The 10,972-nt window shown below is 43.9% G+C and overlaps 1 non-coding gene across 1 annotated transcript; it reads right to left on the reverse strand.

Annotated features, from left to right (window-relative positions):
- Nucleotides 1-555: 555 nt before the first annotated feature.
- On the reverse strand, nt 556-642 carry TRNAM-CAU (transfer RNA methionine (anticodon CAU)). The gene is given in 2 exon segments: nt 556-591; nt 605-642. It is a non-coding gene; the product is annotated as a tRNA-Met (tRNA).
- Nucleotides 643-10,972: the final 10,330 nt, after the last annotated feature.

Here is a 10,972-nt window from a genome sequence, read left to right on the forward strand (position 1 = left end):
CTTTTGTTGTTGCACCCCGTAGGCCTGGCTGGACCTCTAGTCTGGCAACAAACAAGCCCTTAAGCAGCGCCGAGGAGTCATGTTGATCTTGACATCCAGGAGGAGAGTTTTCTGGAATAAGAAGAGGCATGATTAGGCTCCTAATCGTTGAATCACCGTACAAAAAATATTTTGGAATTGACCGAGACAGTCTAAAATTGCTTGTAGATCTTGACATCTAGGAGGAGAGTTTCTAGAACAATACGTTCAAAAATAAAGTTCATGGAACAAGAAGTGGCATGACTAGGCTCTCGATAGTCGAATCACCGTTGAAAAATACCGTGGAATTGACCGAGATAGCCCAAAATTCACAACTTCAATTCATATAATAAATCCAAATTTTCCTCAAAGAAAACCGCTCCTGTGGTCAGATTAATCATGCTCGCTTTGCCGAAGAAAAATCTATTAGGACAGGAAAAAAAAACCGAGCTCAGCTGGGGCTCAATCATCTTTATGGGCAGATAAGTGTGACGACCCAAGTGGTCACGAGAGCTACATCATCATCGCTCGGTAAATTGGGGTGAGAGAGGCTCGAACTCTCGATCTCAGGATAACTCAAACAAGCTATGAGACCTACGCGCTAGCCAACTGCGCCACCACCCCGTTGATGCTATGCAGAGGAACAAAAAGCCTATAGAGGCAGCACACCGATATGCCAATTTTGCCGCAGCAGAGACCAGGGGGCGCGGCGTGCCGGGGTCGCCGCCGAGGGACCCTCCTGTGCTTTTCATTTGGACAAACAAAAACGTATTAAAAATGTCCAGAAAAATATAAATAGTTAGATAATATAGAGTTCTACATTTTTATATAACATTTGAGAATCATATTTTTTTTTGTTGAATCTCAAATTTTATATGAACACGGAACTTTGCGTCATATACCTATGAATTTTTTCGGCCACATTTGGATATTTTTCTTTGCAAATGGAAGCAGGAGAGCATAGAAAGGCGTGGGAGAATTGGGTATGTTCTCAGGTGTGCGAAGTACAAGCGGAGTTTCTGTTCAATTTGGAGCCGCCATACGGAGTGTGCGCGCGCGCGCGCGGAGGGCGTTGTTCAATCTTTTTATTTGTCTGAGCATGACGTCCTAGTAGAGAAAAACAAAAAAAATAAACAAAAACATTGTGACGTTGGAGGGAGAATGGGAGATGTGATGGTGTATTTGAGTGGCAAGTTCTACAAACCAGAGCCTAACACAATGAGCATCCATGACACACTCATAATACTACTCCCACAAGCTAAATGCCCGCTAAAAATTCAAAAGATTGGCTGAAACTGGCTGAAAAACACTGTTCCGACTGAATTGTTGTGAGAGAAAAACACTGTTCCGGCTGAAAAAAGAAGTCGAACAAGCCATTTTTAAGACAAGCGAACGGGGTCAATGTTGGGAAGAAAACTAGGCCAAAAATTATTTTTGCTTGAAGGAAAAAAAAACAAGTCATGCATATTACCATTGTTTAATTTTTTAAAATGTGATTTATTATTTCCAAAACTATGATGTTTTTTTTTATATTGTCAACTCGACCATCTGGTGAAACATGCAGAACAACTGTTGCAGGAAAAGGGGATGAAGAAAATAGTGTCACGAGGACAGGAGATTCCACACATTCGTAACAAGACATGGAAACGTGTACGAAAGGTGAGAGATTACAGAGATCAGAGCTCTAATCCATCGTGCAACACCTTCCACAATAGCAGGTTTATGACAAACAGACAAGCAAAGGATGGCATCAGCCTATCAGGAACAAGATACGAAATAATGCAATTTTTGTTGTAAGATATTAGATATAATAACCACGCTGGCTTTCTTGAACAAAAGGGTCACCTGTTGGAGTTTTAGTGGGAAAAGAATGGCTTTATTTAGCCAGTAAGCAACATTTCATTTGCCGCCGAATTCCGGCGGTGCCGTGTTCTCTGCATGCACTAACAATCAAGCATGGCAGAGCGTAAGATGTTTCAGAAGCAAGCAAAGACCAGCAGTGCCAAAGAGGCGCCTACGCCATCTCTTGCTTCTCTGCGCCGTTCTCTCGGTGCTTCAGATATCCAAATCCCTCGTCGCAAGCCTTCTCCTTCAGCCTGTCCTTCTTCCCCGCCTGCACCCCCTCCGTTCTAATCGCACCCGTCATCATTCTTATGCTTGGGCGCGCGGTTCGTCGTCTCGAGCTTCCTGGGATCGATGGCAGATCATTTCGCGGTGATGGCAGGCCGATTGCTCACGGAGTCCAGTCCTCAGTCCGCCATTGGTGAGGCCTCTAACGTCTGTCGTGCCCTCCACCACGTCGGCTGCGTGCGATGTGTCTGTCCGTGTCCAAGATGGCAGGCCAGCGAGCGATTTTTTCGCGACGGAGAATATAGCCTGTTTATTATTAGGAGGAAGAGAATTACACATTCAGCTAATCAGCTACGAGAGAACCTTTATAGCACAGATTGCATACCACTAAGCCAGTGGTGAGTGATCCGGAATACAACTTAAGAACAAGAAAAAAGATAAAAAGTGACTGCCCTTAATACCCGAAACCTACCAACTGAGCCTGCAAGAAAAGGATACAACGTCACAATGGTTGCCTACAAACTAGACCTGCCTTGGGTGACAAAGCATCCGCTAGAGATTCCACCGACAACCTAGCATCTATCGGGGGAGAAGCGAAGACGGCCACTGCGGCAAAGCATCCGCAGTGGGAGTAACCATGGCACACACGACAGTAAAGCATCTGCCAGAGATGTGGCCAACAACAATGGTGGCAAAGCATCCGCCAGAGAAACCAGGGATGGCCAAGCATCCGCCATGGTGACGACAATAGCGGCAAAGCATCCGCTATGAAAGCCAAACGACGACGACAAGGTCTAATGCTGCAGGACAACCATTGCGAGTAGAACATAGGCATATACAGGCACAACGAGAAACTTCACCAAAAGCCGGCGGTGGTGAAGGAGACACGGACGTAGGCGACCACACGGGGCGAGAGATTCTTCAGTGACGCCTTCACGAAGGACATGACGCCCAAAGGTATGGTAGAACCGTTCGAAATAACACACTTACGGATGCGCTTATCTTCTACTAGACACTAAGCACCCCGAAGATGGCCTACATTAGGCAGTTCTATCGAGCACACCCCATGGGAGAACCCGGACATCCATATTTTTCAACAGGATCATAAATGGGAAAATAAACCTTACAACATTTTAGCCATTTCTTACATCACTTTTCGTGCAACATCAGAGTATAATATTTATTGTTTATAACAACGGAATATAATCATGTTATCAGAGTTTCAGCATAAATAAAATCATTTAATGACAAGTCAAACATTAACATGATGATCCGTTATATACATCGGCCCCGTTCGCTGGTCTGAAACTTGGCTGGTTTTGTGAGAGAGAAACACTGTAGCGGCTGGTTGATGAACAATGTTCGCAGCGAACGCGCCCATCATAACAGGTTATAAGTTTTTTCCATTGTAAAATATTTTAGGTGGAAGTTTCAAATAAACTCTATGTTCGCAACGTTAAGAAAACCCTCGCTAAGCCCATCAGGAGATTTTCACACACAAAGTGTCAGCTCCACATGTTCCTGTCACCTACAATAGGGTAGAACAAACCCTGGGTACTCAATTATACTCCGCAAGGCTTATCAGTCAGGAGAAAAGAAAACACTCTAAGGATATGCAATGCTATCTGGCTTGAGGGTTATTGCATCTGTGGAAGCATTACTAAACGTACGTCCTTATATTAAATTTTATTAGCAGTCATCATTAGTCCATTACTAACCATTCTATGTAAGCACCTATGCTACTTTCAAGCAAGTGTTAAATAATCAGAACCATTTAACAATCTTTCATATTTCAGTTCTTACTACGGTGCTAGATCGTAGACAAGTCGTACCGTATCACACGGTGATTCGAGAACCAATGTATCCCAGCTGGGTACCCTAAAACACACGTCCCATTTGTACCCTAGGCACAAGCAGGACCAACCCACCACTCTCCTGTTAAGGGGTCTAGGTCTCCATCTAAACTTGGACTCTAAACCCCTACCCGAGTCCCGGACTTAGTGTGGTGCTTAGACCTCCACCATCCCCGTCTCCAATCAGTCGGTCTGGAAAGAGCCGGAACCTACGATAAGAGAGCAACGAGTCTTTCCGCTCCCATAAGCAAGTATATGCTTAGGATAATAAGTCTATGACCTGACTAGAATCCAATATAACGGACGGTCCTCAATCGACACAGGCAGAACAAATGCAATCCGAGCCTCACTCAAATGCCTAACCAAGTCCAAATCTGAAGTACCATTCCATCCGATCTTCAATTATCATTCATATATATTCTATGTGATAGTAATACAATAACAACAATAATATCTTTCCCATCTCTTGCGAGTGACAGGTAATCACTTGATTTCTACCGGATCCTATAGCATAACAATCTACACGATACTGACATACTAGTAGGACTCATAGGATAATGATATATATGCAAGTGGTTTTCATTCAACTCCGTAAAACTTAATGCATAAGCATAAAATAAAGTATAGAATAATAGGGGTTATACACCGGGGCTTGCCTAGTTAAAATATAACCAAGTTAGCTTTTATCTTGGTGGCATGATCATCAAGTCACCATCTGCTTCTGCTACTCCCAATGACTCCGCGATCCAACATCGCTCCGATCATGAAATACGTGAATGCAACGCAGGGACGTAAATAATGAACGGCATTCGTAACTCTAAAATATGATTACATCTCGCAAGCTAATGAGCTAGCTCTAATGACTAACATACTAGGTCATGTATCCACATGGTCAAGTGAGGCTCATTCCTAGAAAATGTTTTTGTTCTATAAACCCCCAACTAATTTTTGACATTTGATTTATTAAATATATATTTTCGTACTATGGCTCATTTAGTTACCTTAACAAACTAATTTCTATGGAGCTACAAAAATTATAGTGAGCACCTAATAATGTTAGGAATCTACTATAAAAATTTCAGAGCCAACACTACTACCAATTTATAACAACAATTCCTATAAGTTTATATTTTGAAAATATTAAGTATCTCAAATTAATTATATAGCTCCTAAGAATATTATAAAACTATGTGAAAAAACTATACTAGCAGATAGATCATGATTTTAGGAACCTGACAAAATTGGTTTCACAATTTTTGGCCAACTCAACAAATTTATATTGAATTTACAAGTTGTCTTAGAAACTAAATTAGAAATGCCTAGAAAATACAAAGAGGCCGGCAGCAACCATATTGGCCCCAGCGGCCCACGCGAACGCGGCGCTCGTGGTGGCCTAAGGCGGGGGAGCCCGCGCCCGCGCCGCACTTTTTGCAAAATAGCCCCTAGCCTACCTGAATATTATGCGACGCCTCTAAGTACTATTGCACCACGACAATCTCCCGAACTTGAGTCCGACACTCCATCGCAGTGAATCACCCACAACCGCTCACAACTTGAGTTGGGTCATCCACAGACACCAAGTCAACAAGATGTACTCAAAAGATATGAAATAAGCATGAGTACGAATAATAAAGCTCATTTGCATCGGAGTAAAACGCGGAAGCAAAAACAAATGAGCTTAGCACAAGTGATATGATATATAAATGATTCAAAGTAGAGAGCACACATGTCATATATCACGATCACGTAGATATCACTGTCACATAAATATAGTTTAATGCATAAAAGTAAAACACGACGAATGCATAATAGTGTATCACACATAAAAACCAAATATAAAAGATAGTCTAAGTAAACTAAACTCCCCCTAAGTCTAGCATACTCGATCCCTCTCCTCCTTTGGCGTCAAACACCAAAACCTAAGGGTCGGTCGGCGGGGCAGCAGCGAACGAGTCAGGCGCTGAGGTACGAGGAGCAAGCTGGAATAGAGTGCCATCATCATCTGAACCAGAGCTCTGAGCTATCTGACCCTCTGTAGCTGGAAGCGACGCTGAAGCGGTCTAGGTCAGATCAACAACTGGAGCTGCTGTAGACTGTGCAGGTATGACTAGAGCAGCTAGCTCTAATGATGCCACTGAGGAAGGGAGCATCTCTGTAGTCCCGGTAATAGGTGCAACTATAGAAGGACCTGGGACATACAAATATGGCTGAGTAGGCTGCCCTATCAAATCACTGAAAGTCACACCAAGGCTCCTAGACACTGTAGTCTCTAGCACTAGCAGCGAGAAAGTCTGAGCTGGTGTGAAGCCCGTCTAGAGAGGTGTGAACTGTAGGGCTAACACGAGCGAAGCAAACCACTGAGACACCTGCTCTGTAGATGAAGCAAACTGTGCCGGTAGCTATCCCTGACTCTGAAGCCCACTAGGCTGTAACGCTGGAGTCATAGAAGTGGTGGTAGGCTGACCGAGCTGGGGTGAAGACTATGGCAGTGGAACCCCAATAGCTGTCACTACATGCTGCATAAATCCAAGGAGCTGCTGATGATGCATGGGCTGCTGCTGCTGCTGTATGGCCTGTTGTTGCCGCTGAAACTCATCCTGTCGAGTCTAAAACTATGCAAAAGTAACGGCGGTCTCCTAAGCCTGGTGAGCCTGATCCTGCCTCATCCGCTCAAGTATGGCAAGTAGAGCGGGGTTATCTGTGGTGTAGATGGAGCTGAACTAGAGCTACTGGCCTCATGATCATGTCGTTGAGGAGGCATCTGAGGGATATCGCGGTAGTCCTCATCTGAGCTATCTCTGGGGTTGCTCTCGACCAGAGTAGCAAAGCTGTGGCGAAGGTGCCTGCTCTGTCTCCTCGGCCTACTGTCCCTCCTGAGTATGCGTTGTTGCCTATGACTCCTGCTGTGACTCCCCCTGAGGATGACTCTCATCCAAGACAACTCGCCATCCCACAACCATGATAGTCCTAGCTGGACCACTATGACGGCGCTCAACCTTCTCTAGTATGCCCCTCATAGATGGAGAGAGCCGATCTGCAATAACAACACCACTGCGAGCACCTTCTCTCTCGGCATGCTCTGTGGCCTTTACAACTGCGGCTGCTCTAGCTGTGTCTGCATCTAGATACTTCCGCTTCTTTGTTGCAAGTTTTTTCGTCACCTTGCCTTTTGGATCTATAGGCAAGCGAGGCAGGTGTCTTGGATCCTCATCACTGGGACCACCTCCAACATTCTTGATGTGAACCATTGATTGGATCTAAAAAGAACAACTGCCGCCGACAAGAAACAACTGTCAACTATCACTTCCGAGGCTTAGCCTCGATCCTTACTCACGAGCTTAGCCCCAAGTTTACTAACAACTACAAATAGGACCTCAACGGCACCGACTCACTACACGATAGAATAGAGGATATACAGATAATCTTAATTATTTTATCTAGAGATACGAAACCCTAAGAAAGCAAGCAATTAGGTACGAAATTGAATTGAGGGCTTGCTACCTGATGAACCGGTGATCCAAAGAGATGAGAAGCGACACACGGGGAACCACCAAATCGGCTAGGGTTAGGGTTCCAGCGATGCACTACGATGAATCAGCGAGGAGAGCAGTGGCTAGGGCACCGACGACGATGAAGCTATGGCACGACGGCGCTGGAGCTAGGGCATGGCGGTGTAATGGCTGATGAGCGGGAGCGTACAGATGAGGGGAGGCATGGTGGAGCAACATGGGCTCATGGTGGCGGCGGCTTAGGTGCGACGCAGCGTGGGCGACGATGCACGAAGGCACAGCACAGTGGCGGTGGCGGTGGCGGTGGCAACACAAGCGCGGAGGCACGACGGGTGGTGGCGCGGGCAGCGACAGCGTGCGGGCACGGCACAGCGTGGGCGGCGTAGGGAGCGGCAGTATAGTGTGCGGCAGTCGGCGGCGTGGGAGCAAGGCGGCGATGTCGGCGCGGAGGCGACGGATTTGCGGCTCAAGAGCAGAATATGGCACGATTAAATAGTGGCCCCCAACGTGATGGGAAAGGAAACAGAGAAGAGTTGGAATCCTGCATGATTTCTACTGATTGGAGGCTCCGGTGGCAGCGACCAGACGCTGCCACTCAGCGTTCGGTCGATTCCAGAGAGGTCCAAATTCCCTAGAATCGCGACCGGACGCATCCGGTGGACACCGACCGGACGCAGCCAGAGTCCGGTGCAAGCTGTCTCCTTCGTCTTCGATCGACCGGACGCAGAGCTACCATCTAACCGGACGCTGAGAGAACACTGTTTTAGCGTTCGGTCACTCCTTCGTAGTAGGTTCACCTCCTGTGAACTAACCGGACGTTGGACATCAGAGTCCGGTGCAGCGTCCGGTCACTCTTTTTTCAGCAAATCTTTAAAGTCCTTCGTGCTGCCTATTCCCAATCAAGTCCCAACTCCAATAAGATCCAAATAAACACCAATTGAGACTGATATGAGTGACCTCTCTCAAACCCTCATGTTTTTCAAAAATATTTTGCCTTAGGCTATTATTCTTTTTTATAAAAATAGGCAATAAGAGGGCAATTGAAGATAAACGATAAAACAACATTCATGCATATGCAATGCAATACTTGAAGATAAATCTAGTTGCTTGTCAAGTTTGATGTTAAGCTTCTTCACACGCTTTACGGCGGTTATCTTAACCATGTTAGATAAGCCCTATATGCATTACCAAAAATTAAACATGTTGTATATTACAATGCAATGCAAGGGACAACACAAGCTCATTTTTTTAGTGAAGTTACTAAAATCAAGAATATTGAGCTCATTCCGCAATCGACAAAAAGTCACCTTATCTAGTGGTTTAGTGAAGATATCCGCCAATTGATCATCGGTCCTTACACCTTCTAATGATATATTATTTTTAGCAATATGATCTCTAAGAAAGTGGTGGTGGATATCTATGTGCTTGGTGCGAGAGTGTTAAACCGGATTATTTGCAAGTTTTACCGTACTTTCATTATCATACAAAAGAGGTACTTTATCTAGAACTACACCATAGTCTAGTAAAGTTTGTTTCATTTAAAGTATTTGTGCACAATAAGCACCCGCGATAATGTATTCCGCTTCGGCGGTGAACAAAGCCATACTATTTTGCTTTTTGGAGGACCAAGACACAAGTGATCTACCAAGCAAATGGCACCATCCGGATGTGCTTTTTCTATCAACTTTGCAACCGGCATAATCCGAATCGGAATAGCCAATTAATTCAAATCTAGCTCCTTTGGGATACCAAAGGCCAATGCTTGGTGTGTGCTTAAGATGCCTAAGGATTTTTTTTACGGCAATTAAATGAGTTTCCTTAGGATTGACTTGAAATCTTGCACACATACACACACTAAACATGATGTCGGGCATAGATGCGGTTAAATATAACAAGCTACCAATCATAGAGCGGTAGATAGTTTGATCAACCGTGTTACCTCCTCATCTAGGTCGAGATGTCCATTAGTTGGCATTGGTGTCTTGATTGGCTTACATTCATCCATCTTGAATCTCTTGAGAAGATCATTTGTATATTTCTCTTAAGAGATGAAAATCTCTTCTCTCATTTGTTTGATTTGAAAACCAAGAAAGAATGTAAGCTCTCCAATCATTGACATCTCGAACTCCTTCGACATCAATTCACCAAACTCTTTGCAAGAATCTTCATTTGATGATCCAAAGATGATATCGTCAACATACACTTGACAAATGAAGATGTGCCCATTAAGCTTCTTGATCATCTTGTTTGTTGCGGAATACCCAATTTGTTCCAATGACTCTTGCTCCTTTTGGCCGCTCTTTAAGAGTCCAAACTTTATTACGGGTGAAGTTGTTCAACTCTTCATGCATGGCATTTATCTAATCCAGATCTTGAAGAGCTTCTTCTACCTTGGTAGGCTCATAGCAAGAGACAAAAGAGTGATGAGCAATAAATAAAGCAAGTTTTTGTGAGCGGGTCATTACACCCTTTGATGGACTCCCTATGATGAGATCTTGTGGATGATCTTGTAGTAGAGGTGTATTTCTTCTATTGACCACTTAAGGAGGAGGTTGCAGAGCATCAACATCTTGTGCTTGTACCACCATTTGATCATGGGAGACATGAGTGTCTTCATTTTCTACTCTCCCATCTTTATCATCATCTTGTGGCACACTTGATGAAGAAGGTGGATCAATCACTTGTACATCATCTTTAGGCTTGATGTCTCCAACTAGAATGTTCTTCATAGCCTCCCTTAATGGTTCATCACCTACATCATCAAGATTCTCATGTGCTCCTTTGAAGCCGTTAGATTCATCAAATTCCACATCATATATTTCTTCAACCAAGCCGATGGCATGATTAAATACTCTATATGCTTTGAACTTTGATGAGTAACCAACAAGAAAACCAATATCACAACATCTTTAAAACTTTCCTAGGTGTTGTCGCTTCTTGTAGATGTAGCATTTGCAACCAAACACCCTAAAGAAAAAGACGTCTAGCTTCTTCTCATTGAGCAACTCATAAAATGTCTTGTCAAGGAACTTTTGAAGGAATAGGCGGTTGGATGCATAACATGCGGTGTTGATAGCTTCTGCCCATAAAGCTTCAGGGGTGTTGTACTCATCAAGCATTGTTCTTGACAGAGTGATCAATGTCCGGTTCTTCCTCTCAACTACACCATTTTATTGAGGAGTATATGTTGCGGAGACCTCATGTTTGATTCCAACTTCATCACAATAGGCTTCTATGTTTATGTTGTCAAATTCCTTTCCATTGTCACTTCTTATCTTCTTGAGCTTCACTTCAAATTCATTTTGTGCTCTCTTGGCAAACTTCTTAAAGCAAGATGCAACTTTGGATTTGTCATGAAGGAAGAATACCTATGTATATTTTGAATAGTCATCAATAATCATAAGACAATAAAGATTTCCTCTCAAACTCTTGTATATTGTTAGTCCAAATAAATCCATGTAAAGGAGTTCTAGCACTCTTGTAGTTGACATGAAAGCTTTGGTTGGATGAGTATTTGCAACT

Source organism: Miscanthus floridulus, chromosome 17 (assembly GCF_019320115.1).
Source record: "Miscanthus floridulus cultivar M001 chromosome 17, ASM1932011v1, whole genome shotgun sequence".
NCBI classification, from domain to species: domain Eukaryota; kingdom Viridiplantae; phylum Streptophyta; class Magnoliopsida; order Poales; family Poaceae; genus Miscanthus; species Miscanthus floridulus.